Source organism: Sciurus vulgaris (genome assembly GCF_902686455.1).
Source record: "Sciurus vulgaris genome assembly, chromosome: 10".
NCBI lineage: Eukaryota > Metazoa > Chordata > Mammalia > Rodentia > Sciuridae > Sciurus > Sciurus vulgaris.
The window spans coordinates 120674380-120698838 of record NC_136470.1 but is presented as its reverse complement, the minus strand read 5'-3'; the positions used below and the strand labels follow the sequence as shown (position 1 = coordinate 120698838).

General features: G+C 41.1%; 1 protein-coding gene across 9 annotated transcripts in view; it reads right to left on the bottom strand.

Moving 5' to 3' along the window:
* TMEM108 (transmembrane protein 108) overlaps nt 1–24459 on the bottom strand; it is a 327142-nt gene that overhangs the window by 232383 nt on the left and 70300 nt on the right. The window contains exon 1 of one of the 9 annotated variants that reach the window (XM_079101298.1): nt 3157–5143. The exons of the other annotated variants lie outside the window; for them this stretch is intronic. The gene's annotated coding sequence lies outside the window, so the exon portion shown is untranslated. Of the gene's footprint in view, nt 1–3156; nt 5144–24459 lie in introns of those variants that run through there. 9 annotated transcript variants of the gene reach the window in all.

The following is a 24459-nucleotide window of genomic DNA, read 5'->3' as shown; positions in this document are numbered from 1 at the left end:
AGATGCCCAAGATATATCGCACAACTGAATCCACATATGTATCCATACATTCATTTATTAAGCACAGATGAGTGCTATGTGTATGCACATGTGTGTGTATGTATGTGTGTGTGCTTGCATGTGAAAAGCGTGTTAGATCATTTCCGGCGGGTGTGTGGAAATTTAACAGCAGGTACCTCCAAGGAATGACAGGAATGAGAGAACAGGAAGGAATACTCTTATTTTCATTTTGTAACTTTTAAAATACTGCTGACTTTCAAAACAAAAATGTCTTGCTCATATTTTAAAAATGTTAATAATTGCTTTTTTAAAAAAATAATGACAGCAGCTTACTGTTGGCATTCAGGTATTCCCACACAACTAAAGCAGCATTCTCTAAAAACACAAGTTGCTCTGGTGGCATGTGAGGGACTTTAGAAGAGAGGGCACCAGTTCACATGAACTGTTCACAGAGCATGAGCTTTTACTGTACTGGACATTGTAAACATATCACAACTTTATTAGAAATTAAGAAATCATATCAGGGCTATATAAATTAAGATTAAAAATTATGGAGAACCATAAATATTGCAATATGCAACAAATATGCTAAAATACACATCTCCTCCTAATGCTGGCGTCATTTTTCTTACGGGGTGAGGAAGCAGAGAAATAATTACTGCTGCTAAATTAGAAATCATAAGCCCAAGAAACTCTGTACATATGTAAAAAGGAAGAACCAATAAATGGGATTCAAGGATTTAAAATGATGTTTAATCAAAGAGAAGGAAAGCTGCAAATATATCTTTTGGAGGTTTACTTAGCATGATGGGAGGGCTAGCTGAATTTTCTCTTAGTCACTGTCAACTCAGTAGCAAGAAGATGAGAACAGTGACATAAAATTAATTTTTTTTCAATTTTCAAAGGTTAGAAAGAACACTCCGTTTTAAATAATGGAATGTTAAGGTTCATTTCCACCTGATTCCCAACCTCTCAAATATTCCTCCTACTTTTTTCTTATAAACTCAAAAGAAAAAAAAATTTCCCTTGGTGCTCATTATAAAACCCAGAACACTCTTGACATTGCCATTTTAACTGTCTATTGTTCTCCTAACTCCAGGAAATCTCTGAAAGCCAGACATAATGACTGTTGTGACGGCTTTCAGTAACAAGAAGTGAAGTTTCCTGTCAAAAGAAGTTGCTCTCTCCATTTTCATCATATGTAAAACAAGATGCTTCAGAGCATCTTCACAGACGGATGAGCTTCTTTGAGACCCTGAAATGTACTACAAAGGATTCAAGAATGAATCAAAATGACAGATAAATTTGTAGGAGTTTCTACCTTTTTGCTGTAGCAAACTGTGAATTATTTCCCAATTAGTACTGACTCTTGATTGGTGACCTGACTTTCTGCTCTAGAGCTGTTAAGGACAGAGTCTGGATATTAAGTCAACAAAGGCGCAGAAAGTAAATTAGGAGTTGGAGCTTATTTGGAATTCTCTGGATCCTAGGTTAAAGGGAGTGGCGGTGAACCACATTACATTATCACCCTCCTCCAGTAACTCTGTAAGTTCCTAGAATTCCAACGCTTCCATTCAATTGTCTTTAGTACAGATCTACTGGTCAGATGAGCAGAAAGGCAGCAGCTTGCTTCTGGAGAAAGAGCCCTGGGACACAATCAGTCCTGGGTTCAAGTGCTGTGCAGCCCAAGACCTCCCAAGCATGGAAAGCAGAGACTCGCCTTTTTTTGCCTCATTTCTCCCATATGAACAAATGGAAATGGGTGTATTAGATCCAGAGAGAGAACATACAGATACGGGATGATCTGGGATGCCAAAAAGGTCTTAAGAACCAAGAGCAGTAGTTTGCCTTTTTGAAATTGTGCTGTCCTGCCACGGACCTGTGTGACTCCGTTTCCTCCTCTGTAAAATGAGAATAAGAATAAAACTCACTTCGTGGATACTGTGAAGATTAATGAGTGAACATGTAAAGTGCTCTGAGAAGAGTTTCTGGCACAGATAGAGCAAACACTTCAAAAGGCTAGCTATTACCTTTGGTACAAAGCTGTTCTATTTACTTAGGACTGTGGATCTCTAGTACTGGTAAGACTCTAGATGTGACAGAATTCTAACCTAAATTGAATAATAAGACACACACATAAAGTAGGGATCAGCTATGTCCGCCTTGTTATAACCAGAGGCCCAGCCAAGCATAAATTAATAACCACAAGAGGGTAGCTGGGGTAGAACTTGCAAACATAGAAGCAACTTGTGGGAGGGACCTCCTCTCTTCTCCATGTCTGGTTGGTTCCCCACCCTCCTGAAATATTTGAAAGATAGGTAGATGGGCTAATGAATGGATGCAATGCACACAATTAGTGCTTTCAACTTAATCCTCTTGCATAGTTTCTAACATAACACACGTGCTTGATGTTAAAATATTGTCTATACAAAACACAAAGGAAAACCCAAAAGATACGTGCACATACATGCCTTAAGTATTTAATCAGTGTTCACTATAGGTCAAGCATAGTGCACAAGTTGTTTTATGAATCAAGTTTAGTTTATGCCATTTATAGAAATCTAACCAAGCTTTTAGGGAAAGTAGTTGGCCTCTATCATCCACTGGGGTCTGGTCATAGAGGAGATAACTAATTATATTCCTCCCTAGTTGGTTTCTTATAGGCAAACTCCCCTGTGAATTCAAACCTCAGTGGTGCTATTTAAGTGTCAGGACATTTTTTTATCTTAAGAAACCAAAGGAAAATTGAAAATCTTGTTCATAAGGATATAACTGTACCAGACAGTATTTAAAGGAATTATGGGCATGTAATTAATGACAATTATACCTTACAACAAATTCATACTGATAGACAGAAGATATGTGCAATAATATGGAATTATGGATGAATTTTAAAGAAATCGAGTTTTATTAGAGTAATTCAAATTAAATGCTAATAAAATATTACCAAGTCACAATCCTCCTAGGACTCCTTTAATGACTAAAATCACTCATCATCAGTACATAGTTAGGATGCAAATAGATGCAAGGAAGGCATTTGAAAGCAGATCTTCCTTTCAAGCAGGTTAATGTGTTTCCTAGCAGACATATTTACCCTGCTCATTTGCTCTGTGGGCCCCTTCTTCACAGATAAAACAAAGTAAACTTCAGACTTACCCTAGAGAAATTACTAAGGACCATGAATTCCTGGAGCATAAATGAACGGCATTTCTGAGGAGAGAACCAGGGCTCTGTTGGCTGCAGCCGCTGCATCTGGATGTATTTTTAAGTGAGTGTTTACCCTCCACTGTTCATCCACATTATCATGAGAGGCTCTGTCTCTGCATACAAAGCAGGAAAGAACTGCTGAATGAAGTCAGTATGCTGAATGGAGCCGAGGGTGGATGGAGGGGAGAGTCTGCCCCTGTTCCTCTTCCTTTTCTGTTATTTTACTTTCCCTTCCCTTCTGGTATTTTGTGAAACACCCTGACCACGTTTCCAAACTGAGGAGCCTGAAGGGAAACGTACCTGACAACCTTGACTCAGGAAATCACACATGCTTTTTCCAGCCTCTGCGTGATCATCAGACCCTGGCGAGGGAGCTATTACATTTCCAAAGCACTTCAGAGGCGGCCACGAGTATTGACAAGCATCACCTCATTTGATACAACCACCTGGGAGATAGGGAGGGCAGGTGTCTTCATTTTACAGGAGCCAGGGCAATGTGATCAAAGCTGCACCGTTAGGAAATCTAAGACCCAACTCCGAGCCCAACCTTCCTACTCTTGGTCTGTGGTGGGGCCTCCACACCACACTTTCTGAGTTAATGACTCACACTCTACCAGCTGATGGATCCCTGGCATCCGATCCACTTAGATCTTGAGGAGGTAGAACCCTGGGTAAAAAACCACTCATGGTTGAACGTTTGACCTTGCAAGGGACTTACTAGGTTGCAGGACAGTGACTTTTTAGATGTTGGGTACAATTTGATCTGCACCTGCCCCTCTAGTCATGGGAAACACAAATCTGGAGCAACATGTGAAGCAAATTACCTGATTTCTTAGTTCATTTGAAATTTTCTTTGGGGACAGAAGTGGGTGGGCGGGTAAGGATAAATGACAGGCAACTGAAAAATATTTTGCAAACACAGAACTTAAAACAAAAGCATAATTAAGTTACCTCCAAGGCTTTGGATGCTGGCTTTCCCTTCCTCTTGGAAAGGATGATTCCATTTGAAGACTTATGGTACTCTTCAAATGTAAGTGATGTATTAACTTGAGGGAGGTTAGTTTTTCAGGGGAGAGAGCAAAAATCTTACAAATTATATCAGATTAGATTTGGGGAAACCTCAGGATTGGAAAGTCTTAAATAGGTCTTGTGATTATACCACTGAACAGTTCCTGTACCTGGGCAGGGTTGGCCCTGATCCACCAACCACCAAAGACCAGAAAACCTAGTGGGTAGTCAGAATTCATACTGTTGAATTCAAACTGTTCCCTCCCAAGAAGGATGAAACCCTCCACCTTACCCATCTATGGGACTTCATGAATTGAAGAGATAAAAACCTCACACTAGTGCCTATTACGCCAAAGACCACTGGAATGTTCAAAATAGAGAGCAACCAGTAACAGGGTCTTCAAGAACAGTTTGACTGGTATCTTTGAATTTTTTACTAACCTGTGCACCCAAACCAATCTCATAAGGCTTCATTTAGCATGCAAGGCATTCATGCTTCCTGCCTTCTGATTTTGGATTTAGAGTAAATCTTGACAATTCAGCCACCAGCAAACAAATGTATACAGATATACAAACAGATACAGACACACTCCCCACACACCTTAGCAAATGCAGTACCTGTTGAGAATCTCATCAGGAAGGACCTGCAAGGGCAGCAGTGATTACTATGGAAACAACTGCCAATGACACCACGCATGATTTTCAGCTCTTGGTGCAATGATTTGACATCTGAGTCTCCCTCGGGAAGCTTCTGTGGGGTTTTGTAAGGCGCCTATATAGACTTGTCTTCAGTTGGGCAGTAGAGTTTGCAGCTCTGGCAGTAAGGAATGTACTCTGTATTAAGGATTGTTCATAGTTCTCATGCAAAACAGAGAATAAGGGTTCAGAACTCTATTACTTACTGATTTCCTTACTTTAGGCAGTCATCAAAAGCCCTAAAATGTGTGGATGGTTCCCTGGTACATTAGCCTAAGTTCCAACTTCACTTGTTCCATTTGGGACCAACATTCATTTGTTCTTAAACTATCACCCTGTGCAATGGTCCAAATGCACCATTTCCAGCATACCAAGTCAAAGTGAGTACTGCTAGAATTAAATGTAAATAAATAAAAATAGAGATACTTTTTCCTTTGATTGCACCAAAATCTCGTGGTTGACACCAAGAGCATCTGTACTCTTTTTGCATCCTGGCTGTGAAAATGGACCGTTGGGACTGGGGCTAGGGCTTTGGCCCAGTGGTAGAGCACCTGCCTAGCACGTGTGAGGCACTGGGTTTGATCCTCAGCACCACATTACAAATAAATAAATAAATAAAGGTATTATGTCCATCTACAACTAAAAAAAAATTATTTTAGAAAAACAAAATGGACTGTTATTTCCGCACTGGAAATGCTCTCTCCTCAGGGTGAATAACATCAAGTTCAGTCAAATTATAAACTTCCTTGGGTTCATCCTAACTCAAAGCATTCTGCTAAATGCTCTTGATGTCAACCATGAGCTACCACTGCATTCAAATGAAAATGTATCTGCAAAATCACAATGATGGATAATTGTCTTTTTTGGTTCTGATTGTATTTTCTCATTTTTCTTCTTTCCAGTGAGTTAATCATTATCCCCAGTTTATGACCCATTATTTTAACTAGTTCTTGCAAGATTCTCTCTTACTTTCTCTATTTATTGCTCATTGCTTATCCTCATTGTCCCATCCCTTGGACCATCCTCACACAACTATTTTGATGTTTTTAACAGGATTTTGTGTGGGATCTCACAAAATGCATGTCATTTTGTATGTGCATATTTCAACTCAGGGAAATGACCCTCCACTGTATTCCACTGCTTTTCTTATTTTTTCACTTAGCTTTATGCCCTTGAGATTCACCCTTGTTGGATAAATAGTCATATAATCAGTGGCTTCTAACTGCTGCATGGTTCTGCTTAATGCACATTCATCAAATTTTAACTACCCACACTTTTACTAAAGGACAACTAGGTAACCTCCAACTACTGGTTATCACCATAATAGCCTTATGTAAATAGTTCATGTCCTATTAGGGTCTCTCATACACACATCTAAAAGGAATTTTTCACATTTCTAAGAGTATAACCGCTAGGTCTTGGGGATATGAGTCGTCCTCCCTTGAACAAGTGGTGCCAAATGGCTCTCCAAAATCACAACATCAGCCTGTGTTACTACTAGTGATGCAGGAGGGCCTGAGTGGCCTCAGAAGCATTTGGATAAGTGAACTCTCTAAGCTGCTGCTATGCAAAATGTATCGTTACTGATTTAATTTGCATTTTGTTCATTACTAGTGACTTGAGAATCTTTTCCAATGCTTGATGGCCTTTTGAGTTTCCTCCTCTGTAGACTGCTTGTTCAAATCCTCTGGCCAATTTTTTCTACAAATAACATGTATTGCTTCAAAAATAATCCCTCAGCCCCAGTGAATCAGATGAATAAGACAGGCAACAAGAAAAACCCACACATGAGAACAGATGGCAATGAATCCGTCTTCTGAAAATGGCAGGGATTCAACACTCAACAGTGAGCATGCGAACTGCACAACATCAGGGACAGCAACTGATGCTGTGACGTGAAGCATGCCTGTGGTAGAGTTGGCACAAAGTAGATGCTCATGAAACGCCCTTCCCTCCCCCATCTTCCAAGGTCATCACAACAAGCTTGCGAGACAGGGAAAACGTGTTATTTTTATTCCCCTTTGAAAATCTTGTTTTGTGGATAGCAAACTGGAGGGGTGTCCTGACACACCTAAGGACACAACTAACACGTGTTCCTAGCTCCTCCATTTCCATGAGGACTGTCAGCGTGGAAGCAGACACCCTGACTTTGCAGCCCAGCTCAACTTATTAGCTGTTTGGCTTTATTAAGAAAAGTCACTTCATTGAACCTAATTTCCCCCGCCCAGCAAGTGGGGTACTGATAGCTGTACCTTACTCATGAGGGTGCATTAGGATGAAACAGTTCCAGCTGGCCCTGTGTTATGCGGTCTGGCACCTCGTTAGGCACAGCAGGCTTCTGTTGCTGCTGCTGATACCACTATTCAGCTTATCCCTGGAATGTGGAATTGTGCTAAACTGACACTGGAAAGCAGACTTTGATGAACACCCTCCGGGGGTTTTTAAAACCCATTTTGAACAGTGAAGAGCTACACAACAGCAGATGAATACTTTATGTCTTAAATATTATATTTGATTCTGAACGTTTTTCATAATCCTTTTTTTTTCCAATATAGTTTTTCAAAATCTTCAAGAGGTAGATACTTTTTCCCTGACATTTTCTGGGTTGTTCTGTTCCAGGTCCTCCTCGTCTCTCTAGTAACACATCTGAGGACTTGGCTGGCTAGCTAAAAAAATTTGTCTGCAAATGGGCTTCCGTATGAAGTAGGCTGGCTTCCCTCTTCCTCCTGCAAGGATTCTTATTCCCATTCATGGAGGTAAGAGAGGATGTTAACCAAAGGAAGAAAGTCACTGGTGGTAACCATGGCCTGAATATAAATGACTCGATTTTTTTTCTCAACTTTCAAAAACTAAAACAAAATGGAGGCAACAGGCAAGGGGATCAAATCTAGCAGGTGCAACAGATGCTGCATTCTAAAGGAGCAGCAGCAACAACTGGAGAGTTGCTTGGCATCCTAAGCAAGTGGTCAAAGCTTACCAAGTTGCAAAAGCAGTAAGGTACACAGAGATCATTAGGTATCCTCGTGTGAAGCACTTGTTTAATTACAACTAGCTGGGCTCCTGACTAGGCCCAGGTGCTGACATCTCCTCAATCTCCTGAGGATAACATGATGTGTGGGACAAAATATTCCCTCCATATTTCCTTCTGACCTTAAAGTCTAGGATTTTCTAGTTGATGCCTAAATCTAGATTTGAAAACAAAAAGATTGGCCAGGTGTGGTGGCGTACTCCTGTAATCCCAGCCATCAGGAGGCTGAGGCTGGAGGATTGTGAGTTCAAAGTCAGCCTCAGCAACTTATCGAGGCCCTAAGCAACTCAGCAAGACCCTATCTGTAAATAAAGTATTAAAAAAAAAAGGGCTGGGGGTGTGACTCAGTGGTTAAGTGCTCCTGGTTTTAATCCCTGGTACCAAAAAAAGAAAAAAGAAAAGAAACAGAAGAAGAAATAAAACAAAGAATTCCTATATGCTTGGTTACTACCATAACTATATTGGTGGTGCAATTTATTACATCACCACAGCAGCTATATTAGCAGTGTGATGCTCATCTTTTTTTTGAAATCCAAACATGCAAGAGAATCTAGCTGCCACATCTATTGGAACACAAGAATTCAATGTATTAAAAATAGCCAGGTGCTCCTTCCAAAAACACGAGTTTGACTACACTTTGTCTAGACATGGGTCCTTGGTAAATACAGGGTCAAAGATGTGAAGCTACTTCTTTCACCATGTGGATTTTCTCTTCTTCCCAAAGTGGACCTGAAAAACAGAATACCCAGCAAACCCGAGAATTAACCACTGAACACTGGGCACACAGGATCTGCTCAGAAATGTCCAGCACAGGCAGCCATATGCCGAAATCAACAACTGAGACCTTGGGAACCACCTTGAGACACAGAACAAATGAACATATATTCACTTCACGGAATAAAACAGAGTCAATTCAACAGTTGCCTCTGCAGGCTCTCAGTCCGGGAAAATAATTAAGGCGAATATGAACACCATCCAGTCGTCAATGACTCAGCACCACTTGGCTCAGCTCGAGGGTAGGGATGGGATGGCGTGGGAATGTGTCATCTCAACACGTCCATTTTGATACATGAAAGATTTTTATGTGGCCTTAAAAAATTAACATCTGTTTCTCTTATAGGGCTGGGAATGGTCTTTATTTATATTTTTAAATATTATTTAAAGTTTGGAAGAGAATATTAACATTGAATATTAATATTAAAAAGAGTCATCCTTATATGCCTCTAAGATGGCCACCAGGTATTTTTAAAACATGGCTGTGGGGGTCCACTCATCTTCTGAAAATTGACGGGTAAAGTCAACAGGGCTGTGATGCTTATTTTGAAAATAGGAATTTGTTTCTATGCGATTGATATGTTAGGGAACAAACTTAAGAATAATCAAGTGCAATGTAAATGTGTTTGAGTGATTTCATGAGAGGCATTAGATGGCTCCAGAAAACCATGCTCAACTGAAAGAAGCACGTGCACAAGCTTGTGACATCTACCAGCTACCTAGTTGCGAGAGTCACGAGCCTCTATCCACATCTGCCGATGCGGCGCTACTTCCATCCTCAGAGCGTCTTCCTTCCACCACTTCACGGGAACCCACTAGCCGCCACCCTTCCAATGTTCACTTCTACAAGCAAACAAGTTTTCCAAGGAAAAGTGCAGTACTCATAGTACTGATGTATCCCTTCAGCATTTCAACGTGTTAATGAGTATTTGCCATTTTTATTAGGTTTCTATCTTCTTGTTTTAATGGGTCACTGACAAAAGTTTTGGGTGTTGTGCCACTAACCCCATAAGCTCTGAGGTTTCTGCTGCACCATTTTGCACAGCATAGTAATTATCAGGAATGCTTAAGTCACTTAATAACAGAACTGATGGACTCTTTCTGCAGCTTCAATTCTGATTTCTCCCTGAAGGCTTTAATGTTCATATTAATTTGCTTTCAACTGCTGAAGAGATGTGGCTGTTCAGTGAGGGAACCCACTGGGATATTCAGGTGCTGGACAGCCAGGTCCCCTAAGACCATTACTGTCTGCTGAGTCACCGCGCGAGAGGGCTGCTTGACTCCTGTGACCATCCTTATTCTCGACTCCAGATGGCACAGGGTTCCCAAAAGCCCTTTCAGCATTCCTTATACACGTTATTAAATTTCAGAAAGTTCCTTTATGGTAACAGGACAGGCTGGCATGAGTGAGACCCCTCAGAAGCAAACCAGTTTCACAGATTTTTAACAAATGTTGCTATTCTGGTTTCATCTGCAAAACATGAAGGAAGGAAGGAGTCAAAATGCCTCCCCACCAGGAAGCAGATTCAGGGATGGGGTAAGATTTGATGATGGATTTTTCCCATTATCGGCTAATCAACAAACAAAAGCAAGTGATTTTGTATGTTCCCAGGGTCATTTTGCTCTTGGGGTATCTCTGGCCACCATTTTTTCCTTCTTGTTACCATTTCTCCCAGAATCCAGCTCCTGACTCCAGTACAGCCTTTAACCACAGATGCCAGAGTGTGCATATTTGTTTGGCGCCCCCCTGCCCCTCGCACAGTGGGGGAGCAGCTGCAGAGGTGTGGGGGTGGGGTGGGCTGTTTTATTTAGGAAAGAAAAAAAACCTGCATTGTTATAAATGTGGACAAAGCACATAAACCCTTGCTGCAGAACACACTCTCAAAGCCCTCCGGGCTTGTTCTTGTTTTCCAACAGAGGAATGCATCAGCTGGACCTGCCAACTGTCTTCCACCAGGACTAAATTATGCCCGGATCTCCTCCTCCTCTATGGAGAGGTGCTGGGCGGGGGCACAGCAAGCAGAGGCAGTTTCAACTTTCCTTACTGACAGCCAAAGGCATAAGATCAAAACCTAGCATAAGTCCTTAGCTAAATATGCAGATACATTTTCTTCAACAGAACACAGGCTATAGAGGAAAAGCCAGCTAGTAAGTGGATGGATAATGGAGGTATGCCTGTGTTCATCACATTCAGAGCAGGTATGTATTCCTTGCCCTGTTCCCAACTGCTTCTAAGGGCAGCTAAGGTGCACATTGAATTATATGATATAATAAATGCAAAATACTAAAATGAAGCAAAAGCCTGAGTGTGTGCATATGTGTTCACACATGTGAATAAATGCATATATGTTGAAGTTGTAATTCAAAGGAGGGTCTTTATAATGAGGAGAAAGAATGGTGAAAAATCCTCAGTTCAAAAGGAACCCTGGAGAAATACTGCCACAGTGAAGGCAGATCAGGCTCTGAAGCCAGAGAACCAGGTTCAAATATCAGCCGTGCTATTTATTTCCTGAACAAGAATTTAAACTTCCTGAGTTTCAAGTCTCAGATAAAAGTGAGACTACACCCCGCCTAAGACTTACTTTCAAGTGTAAGCCAGTGTTACAGAGGTCATAGGAGATCACAGCTTTCACCCAGCATCTCTTTTCACTGTGTTCAGAAATCCATCGGTTGGGCCCTCAGAGTCCAGGCAGTCTTGGTTGTCTGGGACACCGAGGATCTGAAGGATAGGGTGTGAGACACACATGGCCCCAGGCCCAAGGGATAGTAGGTCAGAGCAAAGTTGCGCCAACCCAGTGACAGAACTGAGAAATGTGAGAACCATGTCCTGATTTCAAACCCTTCTACATGGGAGAACCTGTAGGACAGCGGTTCTCAAAATGTGAGCCCTGGACCAAGCAGCAGCAGCACCACCTGGGAACTTGCGAGTTACACAAATTTACTGTATTGGAAACTGAGAGTAATCTACAACAACCCTCCAGGAGATCCTGATATCTACACAAGTGTACAGGAGGCAGACTTGGGTTGCTTCAGTATCCGTTTCAAGTTAGAGTTTAGGAATTGTTGGTGGATTTAGTTCAAGAATTCCAATATCCTTTTAGCCCTGTTCTGTGACCTAGATGAGGACTGGATTCACACTACTTTCTGGCTACGTGAGAGCACGATGCTGGTCACCCAGAAAAGCCCGACAATTTCTCAGTGCATTCGAGTCATGGCCAACTCCTGATCCAACTAGAAATGTCACAAGGATGCGTTTCAAATGGAATCAGAGGACTCATGGGAAGAAAGAGGCAATCCTCTTCAAATGAAAGGAGTGTAGCAAAAGAGGGAAAATCTGCTGGGGTGTGTAAATAGGGTCCACAGTAGGACTGTTGTATTAGTGCTTCCTTTCACGTTCCCAGCACCTGCCGTTTCTCCTCATCACTGGTGTTGAGATTGTGTGCTCAGTCAGGACTGCACCTGGTCACCACTTCCCTCCCTTCCCCACCCCACACTCAAATCAACTCCAGAAGCACCAGAATTTGATTTTTACACAGCTCTTGCAATGGACAGACCCCCCTGGGTTTTCTTCCTTTTTATTTCTCTGTTTGCCTATCTGATCCCATTTTCACTGATGCTCTGTTAGGAGGAAAAAAGCTCGGCAAAATAGTTGAGCCTGGTGAAGAAGAGAAGTCGTTAGCATGCAAGCTAGCACAGAGAATCTGTGATCAATTGGTGGATTTCAGATATCTTCTAAGGATTCTGTAAGGGTCCCTGTTTCCACTTACCAATCCTGAAAAGGAAATCTAAAATAGTCACAAATTGCAATTCCCTAGTCTGACATATATTACTAATTAATATTAGTATATAAATACATACAGTATTATATGTGTACATATAAACAGATGAATATGAAAGTTGCATCAAAAGAAAGATTAATGATTATTAGGCAGGAGGCTGTGCCCCTTGTAAGGTGTTCAGGTAGTGCTATACATCATAATGACTTATTAAAACTGCAATTATTAAACAACATAAAGCACACTAAACAATATGTATGACACAGATTTATGCACTACAAATGCATGCAGTTGCAGAATTTCTACATTTTTCCACTATAACCTTTATGAATCTTAGAGATTAAAATATTTCTTAAAATTACAAAGAAATACTCATCTTACAAATAACCCCTGGAAAACTGTTAGCAAATGGGATATTTATTGTGTCTAATAACAGTGCATAAAGTTTCCATATATTTGGCTATAACGTTTTCTTATTTCTCTGAGCAATAGCTTATTGCTCTAAACTCTCCCCAGAGATACAGCATACCTCAATTTTGACAAAGGTACTCCATAAAAAGAATCACAAGTCCTCAACATAATGAGAGGGAACCTCAGAAAGCATCTTACCCAACCCACCTTCATTTCGTGGACAAGAAAATCCCAGAGTCCAAACACAAACTTAATGACTGGGGAATTGATGACTTGCCCAAGGTCATAGCTGTTGGTGGCACAGTGGGATACTGACACTTCATCTCTGGACTCTCTAATCTACTGTTCTTTGCACTGCATCACTCTGTCTCTAAGCTCCAAGCAGAGGCAACCAGGCATGACAGTCTCTGTGGTCAACTGCAGGACCAAGTGTACCCATGATATAGAAAGACCACCTCAGAGGTAAAACTTTTATAGGATATCATCAGACTTGAGAAGGGTCATACAATATTCAAAGACGTGGGGCCACTTTGGACCATTCCTCTAGCCTTGAATTTCAATTCGCTTAAAAGGAAGGCATCTACCCATCTGCTCTCCTGAGAAGGTTGTGGATAAGGCTGTTTATTTACTGACAGGGTTCATGTAGTGCCCTCCAAGCCCTAAATGTCTTAGAGACTCAGAATGTGTCACTGAATTCCTCCTGGGTAGCTTAACAAATCATGAGTATTATGGTTTGGATTTGGAATATATCCCCCAAAATCTTATGTGTTGAAAGTATGGTCCTCAATACAGCAGGGCTCAGAGGTGGGACTTTTAGGCAAGATGGTATCATGAGGGCCATAATCTCATCAAAGGATTAATCCATTTATCCCCAGTCTCTTATCCTCCCCACCCACTGCTTCCCAGCTGCCATGAGCTGAGCAGCTTTCTGCCATGATGTTCTGTATCACTTCAGGTTCAAAACAGTGGAGCAGCCGACCATGGAACGAATACTCTGAAACCATGAACTAAAACAAATCTTTCCTTCTCTATGTTATTCTTGTTACGTATTTTGGTGACAGCAATGCAAAGCTTACTAACTTGATGAGCAATCACTCTTTTTGGCAACTGAGTTTCACTGAAATCTTGTTGGCAATTAAATTTCCTTTGTAACTGGATTCCATCAGAAGGTTAGAGAATGGGGACTCCAGATCAGTTTCCCTTCTACACACTTGCCCTGCTCTGTCTGTATTGGGCTGAAATCTAATCACCACATGCCACATATACTCCATCCTGATGGTATCTCATAGATCTGCCTCTGGCACTCATGGGACAAGCCATTTGATCTTTCAGGTACTCATGCAGTCTTGTAGAAATGCTAGGATCAGTAAGCTCCACAAGAATTAGAAAAATATAAAAATAATATAGAATTCCTACAGTTGCAATAAAAAGCACATAATTTAAGATTTTCAGACTTAAAAAAAATGAGGTATTTGGAGGGTATTTGATTCCTTAGTGATTGCTCTCCAGGACTAAATGACATGGAATTTAACTAGTTTATAAATATTCCATACACAAGAGATTCTCCAATAGTCTATTTTTCCAAGCACTGTACTGTTCAAAATCTTTCAGGGTCTTCCTCACACCTTCAGAATGAAAAATAAGTTTTTTAACAATCTGTTCAACACCATTTAATAAGACTTGTTTAAAGCCCATGCTGTATTAGCTATCAATTACTGTGAAACCAATTCATCCAAAACTTAGTGGCTTAAACCAACAATAACACTGATTATCTCACTAGTGTAGGTCAGAAATCTGATGTAGCTTATCTACTACTGGTTCTAGCTCAGGGGCTCACACGGGATGGCAGTCTTGATGTTGTGAAGGTCTGGCTGGGATTGGAATAAATGCTTCCAAGATGGCTCACGGACCTCCCCAGAGATGCTTGAGCATCCTTATGACATGTCAGCTATCTTGCTCAGACCAGTAAAGCAAGCTGCAATATCTGTTATAACCAAGCCTCAAAATTTCACATAATCATTTCTGCAATATTCTATTGGTTATGCAGTCCAGTCCTATTCAGCACAATGTCTGAATACCAGTAAGTGGAGGCTGTGGGAGGTCACTGGAGGCCAGCTGCTATGCATACTGCACAAGCCCACCTTGATGCCTTTGCCCACACCATTCTCTCTATGTGATCTGCCTCCCCTCCATCTGCTCATCTTCACATGATAGAGTTTTACAAAAGCAGAAGGGTAAGTGTTGGTGAAACCAAGTTTGAACTCAGTTAAGGACTGAGATTTGATTTCAAACTAGTTTCTCAGTCTTAGCTCCCATATCTGTAACAGAATACCTTGAAACAGAACTGCAAATGGTAAGTAAAATCCAGTACAGAAAAATTCTTTGTAGACTGCAAATTTGTAAACTTATTTCTCAGTAACCATCTATTCTTCAAAGTCTGCCTATATAACATTTTTGTAAAAAGCTTCTGCCTCTATTGGAAGCCTCAGCCTCTACCCTTGGACTCTGACAACACTGTGTGTATTCCTATACAGCCTTTTTCCATCAACAGTTATGAGCATTGATTTAAATGGAGTTTACCCCAGTAGGTCATAAGTTCCTCAAGGGTAGAATCTCCCACCGTGCTGTCTGTGGGACAGTGAACGGATGTCTGACTGACTGAAATGGCTGCCTTAGATGCTCCTCTGCCCTTCAGCCACCACCCCAAGGGCCAGGGAGGCCTTTCTGTACACATTGCCCATGTGGCACACATACTATGGTGGAGAAAAAGACTGATTTTAGTTCTGGATACCCGTGGCACCTTGAGAACTGTGGTGGAGAAAAGAGTTTTAAAAGTTCTCAGATACCAGAAGTTGAGTGGCTGGCACAGGCAACGGTTTTCAAGGAATGCACACCTTGTCAGCTTATCCCTCCACTTGTAGAGGAAGTCGAGAGACATCTGGGGCGAGAATGTACTGGGCAGAACTCTAAAGACATACAAACACCCACACACACCTGCTTGCACCTGCACGCACACACATGAAGTTCCCTGTGCCTTGGTTATTCAATGAGCCACTAATCTAGGTGCTGCAGTGAAGGACGTTGCAGATAGGTTACTCATGAGTGGACTTTAAGACAGGAAAATTGTGTGTGTGTGTGTGTGTGTGTGTGTGTGTGTGTGTGCATGCGCGCGCAACGTCATCACCTGAGTCCTTAAAAGCAGTAGAGGCAGTGATAGAAATGCATGGTTGGAGGAAAGCAAGAAAAAGGAGGCAGAAGGGAAGGTTGGAGAGATTCCAGAGATGGGAAGGATTCAACCCTCCATCGCTGGCTTTGTAGATGGAGGAAGGGAGCCATGAATGGAGGAATGTGGGCAGCTTCTAGGGGCTGAGAGGGACTCCAGGAAGAAATGAGAATCTTAGCCCCTTAAAGGTAAGAAACTAGCTCACTGTAGTGAGCTTAGAAGTGGACCTTGATTTCAACCTTGTAAAATCAGAGGTCAGCCATCTCAAGCTGGACTTCTGGTCTACTGAGTTGTGAAATAATAAATCGGTTTGTTCTGAGCTGCAAAATGTGTGGTGATTTGTCATAGCAAGAGAAAACTACTGCCAAGGAAAACAGTTAAATGCTGATGTGGGTTTCTGAGAAGGAAATAGAGCCCCTCTTTCCATCTATTCTGTGAGTCAAGCCTAGGTGGGTAGGGGATGAATCCTCAGGTGACAGACACTGAATAAGTGCAGGCAGAGGCCTAGGAAATCAGGCAAGCAGCAGCTTGAGGACAGCTGAGGTCCTGAGGGATGAAGGAGCCGTGGCTGCACCAGTGAGCAGAGACGTGAGTTGGTGGCGTCTCACAGGCTCTGGGCTCTCCAGCCAAGTGCCAGGGGTCCTTGGAGCCTTTTCCCTAGAGTGTCAGAGATCAGACAGGTGGACCAGGCCCAGGGACCAGAGAAATCTGCAGGACTCTGATGGAGCAGGGGAAGAAAGGGAATGGAAACCTCCAGTCATGCACTCAGCAGGGCCAAAGGTCACTGGGGCCCTACTTTTGAGTGGAAATGTCCAAGATGTCAGAATAAAACCTACTCCCAGATTCCCACTCAAAGGGAGGAAGAAAAAAGGAAACCATCTCAAATCAACTCAGTGTTTACTCAAATTAGAGACTGAAGGAAAAAGGTTGAATGTCATGAATCAGTCATAAAGCAGCAAATTTTTTGTTTGTTCATTTGGTTCAGGTTTTTTGCCTCTGAAGAAATGGAGGCAAAAGAGATAAGAAAAATCCAGTTACAGACAAATAAAGCTCTATTTTGCATACTCAAGTCTGTAACTGAAAACTGTCAAAACAGACATTTATTGAGCAGTTATTATTTGAAGGAGCCACACTTTACATGCATCCTGCAACTTAATATTTATAATAACCCTTGCGGTTTATGTTCTCATTACTCCATTTTACAGGAAGAGACATCAAGGCTAAGAGAAGTTTAAAAAATGTCCCAGAATGTTATAGCTGGTAAATGGCAGATTTCAGAAGCAAATATCTACCTATCAGCACTTTTCCCCTGAATTTCTCATACTGAGTGTTTAAGAGGGATGTTACTATTTATAGAAGCATTTTATGAATTCTGTGATTACAAGATTTGTAACATCACTCCTATGAATTCTTCAGTATTATAAAAACAGTGACAGTGACTGCTGAAGGTATACTGTGTGCCAAACATTTCTAAGTGTTTTGCACAAATTACATTGTACAGATGAGCACAGTGGGGACATGGCAACAGAGATACCTTTCACCCACCTCCACCGAGCCGGCTCCTGAATCAACAAATACTCTCCACTCCCTCCGCAAGACAGGCTTAGAGGCACCCATGCCAAGCACAACACTCACGGCCTGAAGACATCTCTCCACTAGGCCAGGAGAGTATGCTTCCCCCAGGTGAGGAACATGCTTGCCAAGAGTCGCTTGTCATTACATTGGTTCCCGGCCTTGACCAAGGACCCAGAGCAAGAGGCAGGGTCAAGATTTAAACCCAGGTCCTGCGACCTCAGTCTTCATGTTTTAACCACACAGCTCTATCACCTCCCAGCCTGAGCCACCCTTAGGACTTGGAAGTCCATCAGAAATGCTGCTCTGATACTGGAGGCCTAAAAAAGAAGAATACGATAAACATATATGACTTCATGATTTTCACCTTGACCCTGCATGTTATTGGCTCATTTAGCTCTCACAAGGAAGATACATCATGCCTTTTACAGGTAAAAAACGAAACCATGAAATACACAACATTTTCTAATTTTACCTTTTAAACTCCACTTGTGTCATTTTTTTCTACTTCTTTCAAAAATGATGGTTGAGCGGGGAGGGGGTCAGAGCATGCAGAGAATCTGAAACTGAAAATCAACCCACCGGCTTGGTAAAGCGCTGGGGTAGGGTACTGTCAACTCCCTGGTGCCTGTACTTACAGCACAGAGCAACGACGAATGCCTCCTGGAATCACCCCAGGAAGAACATTAAGACATCATGCAAAGGTTATGTTTTCACCCTCAGAAATGTGAACCATGAGAAATCCACACTCACTTTTCATCTACTCCTTAAGTCTCAAGTGTACTTGGAATACATTAACCGTCAAAGAACACTGCTAAGATTTTTCTTTAAATAAAAGACATTTAATTTGATGCTTTAAATACTAAACACCACAGATGCAGAGCTATTAACCTCGTGTGATTGCTCTTCAAAACACGCTGCATTTTAGAGACAGATCAAAGACTGTCATCTACCCCAACAACGACTCACAGTCATGGCCTCTACATAACTTCAACAACTTTACTGGAATGGCCAGTTTAACTAGTTTCAGTCATAATTTAATCGCCTTATACACAATGTTTCCAACATGCAGGAGGCTTGCATGTATGGTGGCCAAGAAACCAGGCAACTGCTCCAGGTAAGTCTGGTTTTGCCCTGGTTTCTTGGCTGCCATATTTGCAAGCCTTCATTTTCTCATCACAAACTATTTAGTAAGTTCACCCATGATGCTCTGTTGGGCATTAGATCAAATTGTTTAGATTTTCTTCTAGAATATCAGAAATACAATCCCCAGAAAACTTCATGGTGACTGAATTAAATGAGAGCAAGACTGGCAAAGCAAGGCTTTCAGAATTCCCATCGCTCTTGACCATCTGGCATCTGTTTTCATATACGCTGAAGGAAGGGTACAGTGCGTGTCGGTGGGTAAGGCAGAGCCATCGGAATTGTGTCTGTATGAAGTGAGGACATTCAGCACAGAATCTGAAGAGATGAGAAAGCCTATGCTGTTCTTTAGCAGAGATGTCCTAAGAGTCCCCTTGGTTTCTACATCTTGCTGAAAAATACCACCGCTGTAAACTCGAGAGTGAACGTGAGTGAGACTCTGAACGCTGCTCCCTGTGCTCCAGGAAGATTCTGTGGGAGGTGTTATGAGGACCTGATCTTTATTCTTTGGGAGACTCTGAGATGATCTTCTTTCTCCAGCGTAACTTGAGAGGAAGGCTCAGTCTGCGAAAGTTAAAACACTGCAGCTGAACAGGAAGAATGTCTCTAAATGAACAAAGGGAGGGCAGTTGGCTGTCAGCTTTGCTGCAATTAGTAAGGATTCTTCTAGAATCATACTTTTGCATAATAGTTTAAAATTAATACATGTAAATAATTCTCAATTCAGGCAGAGAAACTACCTCCTGCGTGGTAGAGGGAAGCTCCTGTTCCTGACTACATTTCCAAGCATCCCCATAACCCTCTCCTAGTCTGCTATCTGAAATGTATACCACTGAGGAGTCATGGCTTTGAATCTGCTGCTAAAACACAAACTCCTTTTCAGTGACAACATATCAGGCTATTAGATATTAAAAACCTACTCACTAATTAATCAAATTAAGAAGGAAGTTAGCTCGAAAGGGCCTAAGGGAATGACCACAAAAACAGAATTTGTTTAAGCCTTGAGAATCTCTTATTGAAAATGTATTGAACCTAGATCTGTGGGCCCCAGCGTAAAACTCTGTGGCTTTTCATGGTGGAAGAGGGAACAAATAAAAATCATGCTTACAAAACTGTAACCCTTTACCAACTGCATTACAAGGATTCCTTACTGTATTAACACTGTAGAGCTGCATCTTATGCAATGTTTAGATTCTAAAATACTCCAAATTTTATCCCAAACATTTTTTTACATCACACATTTATCCTTGGGAAATGTTCACACCACAAGAACCACTTGGGAAGTGAGACCAACTAAAGAAGTGTCAGACTTGTATCTCTCCTCTTTTGTGGAGAAACATAATCATTGAGGGAACTCACCTGTAGTACTGTTATTATCATTGCTTGCTGTGTACATATGGTTTAACTTACATAAATTATATCCACATACATGCAAATTCTAACTTCACCGTTTACTAATTCTGACACAAATAAATTCTGATCCTCTTTCGATTTCCATTTTTCCCATCAGTAAAATTGGGATAGCCTCACAGGAATGAAAAGAGGATTAACTCAAACAACATATACAATGTGAGTAGTCTAATGTAAGCAAAAATATTAACTGTCTTTCCAATCCTTAATTCCCTATTAAGTCATCAAAACATCATAATTCTTAGCTTGCATCTCTCTTCCTACATTATTAGCTTCTTGAAGGCAATAGCTAGGATCATTTACACTTTGTGCTGTAAGTATCTAGAAGGACAAAGGTAAGAATTTGGCTAGGACATCAAGATTGATCATTGGTTGCTAAGTACATGTGAAATAAAAATGATCTGTCTCCTGGAAGCTTGGAAAAAAAAAAAAAAGAAAATGCATTGAGGGTCTGTGACTAAACAGTATATTGCCAACGGGGAATAAAATGAATTAATGCACTTGCTAAGTCCTTCCTTTCTTCTAAACCATGCATTGAGATTCAAATTCTGCCCTAAAAGGGACTATAATACAGTAGAGAAAAAAATATGTATTTGTGTCTACAAAGGAAGAAATAATAAATAACAAGAATTAAGAAACAGGATAAGTGCTATGAAAGTTAGTAGGTAGGAGAGATTAAGGTTGGATGAAGTGACCGATGAGTTCCATGGAGAAGGCTGAGCGTTGTAAGATCGCTAGACTATGAAGAAGTAGGGGAAATGGCTGAGGAAGTGGCCTCCAACTGCTAACCTCCTGCTGGAAGGGGCCAAGCCAGGGGGCAGCAGGAGTCAGAGGTGCCAGATTGCAGGGGCGTGGCAGAAGGGGGCCTGGAAGGAGGCAGAGTGAATGGTGAGGTGTGTGACAGAAAGGAGGGAATTCCGCAAGCAAGCAGCCTGCCTACCTTTCCCAGTATGCCTGTGGCTAGACCTACATGTATTCAGGCATCAGGCCTTATTCTTCTAAAAGTATAAATTTTATAGATCATGGTGATTCCCTAGTTAAAATCCTCATTTTACAGATGAAAAAACTAAGGGGTTTGAAAAGGTCTTTGAGGCAACAGCTGGTAAGGATTGATCTGAGACTACAATTGAGCCACCCTGAAGGAACGAATCTAGTAGTCTCCATTTGTACCAAGAATGATGAACCTGGCCATCAGCCCTGTGGAGGTGTGTACACAGGTACAGAAGAGTGGAAGGATGAGGGAGAAAGGATGGCTGCTGCTGAGCCTTATCAGGAGAGACTATGAGAGGGTTAAGAAGCACAGACCTGCATGTTGTATATCACAAGCAAAGTTTCCTTTGCAAAGAAGGACTGAAGAACCAGGCTGTAACGTCTGCCCCCTATACATAGCTGGTCTGTGAATTATAGCAACACAAGCGTCTGGGGTCTTGTTAGCTAGCCAGGTGCCTGCTTCATGCACCAACTCCCCTCACCATCATTACTATAGTTATAAACGCAAATGACAGGTTCCTTGTTGGCCAGGATTGACTTCCCAGCAGGAAAAAAGGGGATCCGCAGGAAAAGAATCACAGTCATCCACCAAGGCAGCGCCTGAGCTTTCACTGAACTAAAAAGCATCTCTACTTATGGCTAGATTTCCAACTGATGAAGGTATGCCGCCTTTAAAGTAAATGTGAAGTACTATGAATGGCATAAATATATTTTATTAACGTTTTAAAGCAATGTTAAATATTGGACCTTTGGATCCATTCACTGTGGGAAATCTCGGCCCCCATCAGAATTAGGTGTCTTCCACTCAGTAAATCATATTAATTTCCATCATTCAAGGCTACTCTGAGCAGCTTTGAGCAGACAGGACACCTACATCTCAGGATTAGAGAATGTTGGCAATTACCTTAGACATTATCGGGTCCAATGCCTCTGCTTTTACATAGGATGGAACTAGCCCAGAGAAATAAAGTGACTTGACCCAGATCAGCATGTGATAATGGACCCAGTCCTAGGAGCAGCTCATCTTCCTCCTGGACCTTCTATTTGCCCACCTCAAGGTTCAGCTCTAACCAGGGACAGCTGCCCACCTCAAGTGGGACTTCAGCTCTTGTTTTTCAAATCCTTACCTACGAATGTACAGTATTGAACGTGTTTTTTTTCCCCCTACTCAGCCACTGAAAGAACAGAGTAACTTTTTCAGCTATGTATAAGCAAACTTTTAGATGATTATACAGTTTTGTGTTGTTTCCTTCTACTTAAAACTGACTTTCACTTTAAAATATTTGATACTTCTATGAATGAATGCACTATCATGTCAATTCTGCTTCAGGGAATAAAGAGCACATAATGAGAAGCCAACGACACGTAACAGGGCATGGCTAAGCAGTGATGCTCACTCAGGTGATAGAAAATTATTTTGCTGCTAGTAAAACCATTAAGACTATGCTATAAGCTGGGAATGTCTTTTAGGATTTAAGCTTAAATGAAAAAATCTGAGTTTATCTGAATATAACTATGATCAAACTTTGTAAAATCATGTGTTTTTAAAACAAGAATTAAAAACTAATTAAATGTGGGGTAAAAAATAATATAAAGATTACAAAATGTTTAAGAGGGACTGAGGACTTAGCTCAGTGTTAGAGTGTGTGCTTAGCACGCCCAAGGGCCCTGGGTTCAGTCCCCTACAGCAATAATTTTTAAAGTTTAAGAAATCATTTAAAAATTTAGTAAAAATGTAGATCACCAAAAACTAATTAAAGTAATAATAATGGCCACTGTGTCACAGCTGTTGAGTACAGGGAAAGAAAAAAAGGTGAATTATTCTACTGTTTTAATACATTTTACTTTGTCCTACTACAAATTACAAATTTAGGTTTTAAATTTGACAGAAACCTTTTAAATACCAGTTGGATGTTTGAAAGAGACTAAAGGTAAATATCAGCTGTCATTAATAGCCAGTGGAGTTTGGGAAACACTGGAGATGCTTCACGTCACCCTGGGTATGCCAACCAACTGATGCACAAGAAATCTGTTGCCCTTTGCCTAGATGGTTCATGGTTAGTTTGGATTTGAAATAAGGCTGACTTTTATGTATCACACCTTTATAAATTCAAGACTTAATCAATGGACCATTTCTTCCTGGCTTGCCTTCTCTACCATTTGAACAGTTATCAGAGAACAGAGTTTCCATTTGTTAGAAAAGGAAAAGGCTGCACACTTCCTCTCATGGCAGGTCTTGCAATTTTTTTTCTTCACATTTGTAATTGGTGCATTACAGTTGTACATAATGGTGGGATCTGTTGTTACATATTTGTACATGCACACAATATAATAATATGATTTGGCCATTATCATTCCCTAACACACCATCCCACTTTCCTCCTATCCCTTTCCTCTATTCTACTGATCTCCCTTTTCTTTCCCTCTCTCTTCTTTAGCTTTCACATATGAGAGAAAACACAGGACCCTTGACCTTCTGAGGCTAACTATGTCACTTGACATAATGGCCTCAAGTTCAACCCATTTTCCTGCAAATGACATAATTTCATTCTTCTTTATTGTTGAATAAAACTCCATTTTGTGTGTGTATGTGTGTGTGTGTGCACGCATATGTGTGTCTCACATTTTCTTTATACATTCATCCATTGATGGACACCTGCACTGGTTCCATATTGGCTAGTGTGAACTGTGCCACTATAAACATGGGTATGCATGTCATGTATCACTATAGTATGATGACTGATTCTTTAGGATAAATACCAAGAAGTAGTATAACTGGGTCATATGGTGGTTCCAAGTATAGTCTTTTGAGGAACCATGATACTGATTTCCATAGTGGTTGTACTAATTTACAATCCCACCAACAATATAAGAGTGTTCCTTTTTCTCCACATCCTCTCCAACATTTATTATTGTGTGTATTCTTGATGACTGTCATTCTGACTGGTGTGAGATGAAATCTCAGTTTAGTTTTGACTTTCATTTCCCTAATTCCTAAAGATGTTGAACTTTTTTTTATACATTTGTTGTAGGTCTTTAAATTCTGAAGCTCCAAGTATGTGGAAAGAGCAGGTACCAAGTAACATATGTTCTTGGAGAGGTTCTAAATAAGCACAAAACATTCATGTTCTTACAACACCATGATGGTTTCAGAATGTCTCTCATGAGAGAAGTACAGATGCTTCTCCATTTGCAATGGAGCTACATCTCAATAAACCCAC